This window comes from Heterodontus francisci, unplaced genomic scaffold, assembly GCF_036365525.1.
Source record: "Heterodontus francisci isolate sHetFra1 unplaced genomic scaffold, sHetFra1.hap1 HAP1_SCAFFOLD_75, whole genome shotgun sequence".
Lineage (NCBI taxonomy): Eukaryota > Metazoa > Chordata > Chondrichthyes > Heterodontiformes > Heterodontidae > Heterodontus > Heterodontus francisci.
Window position 1 is genome coordinate 3390929 of NW_027141820.1, and position 1090 is coordinate 3392018.

General features: G+C 42.1%; 1 non-coding gene across 1 annotated transcript; it reads left to right on the plus strand.

Moving 5' to 3' along the window:
* Nucleotides 1-565: 565 nt before the first annotated feature.
* On the plus strand, nucleotides 566-639 carry trnas-gga (transfer RNA serine (anticodon GGA)). The gene has a single exon. It is a non-coding gene; the product is annotated as a tRNA-Ser (tRNA).
* The last annotated feature ends 451 nt before the right edge of the window (nucleotides 640-1090 follow it).

Consider the following 1090-nt stretch of genomic DNA (forward strand, 5'->3'; position numbering starts at 1 on the left):
AGGTAGTTCTGACCTCTGATGATGTTGATTGTAATCAGCTTCAATTCGCTGATAGTTTTGGAAGTGAGCAGATTTCCTTTGCTTGAGTCTACAACATGGAACTCAGTCTGACATGTGGACCCATGGGAGGATTTGAATGCCATCCCTGCGTTGGAGTTGCATCCATCCAATAAGAGACCGAGTAGAAGTGACACTTCTGTCAGTCGAATATGAGACTTTTAATGGCAGGGTTGTGAGTTTGAGTGCCATTCTGTTATTCCCTTTTTTAAGGCTTCATGAGCAGAGAGTACAGGGAGTGTTTGACATGAGCAAGTCTCGCTTTGATTCAGGACTCTAACCTCTCAGCAGCATCTCACTATGAAAGATTGAATTTGATCTCATTTCATTCTCAGCTCGGGGTCTGTGCGGCTCAGTGGTACTTCTGGCTGTCTCCCGCTTCACAATCCATCAGTAATGAGAAAGCAATGGGAAATATTACTCACATGTTGTGTTCTTTAATTTTTTGGAAAACTTGAATGTATGCATTTTCTTCCAAAACAAGGACACCAAGCTGCTGTTAATGTAGGTTTGAAATAGCTCAGTTTGGAGAGCGTTAAACTGGAAATCTAAAGGTCCCTGGTTCAATCCCGGGTTTGAGCAATTTTGCTTCCTTATGCGTCCCTTGCCTTGGTTCTGATTTTCCAGTTGCACAATTTACTTTGAGATTATTTCCCAAGCACCAGTGGATTGAATTTGAGAAACAACACAGAGTCATTTACAACATAGAAGGTGGTCATTTGGCCTATCACGTCCATGCTGGCTCTCCCCGGAGCAATCTAGTCAGTTCCACTCACCAGCTCGATCCCTTTCCTCCTGCAAGTTTCTTTCCTTCAAGTATCCATCCAATTTCCTTTTCAAATCATTGATTGTCTCTGCTTCCACCACACTCGTGGGCCAAGACATTACCACCCACAACATAAAAAATTCCAACTCATCAAGGATGGGAAATACTTACATCTTCTATATTTGCTTATTCTCTATTTCTATGAGAATAGACTGGCAGTCAACATGAAAGGAAACCCAAACATCTTCGAGCAGCATGTAAATGATA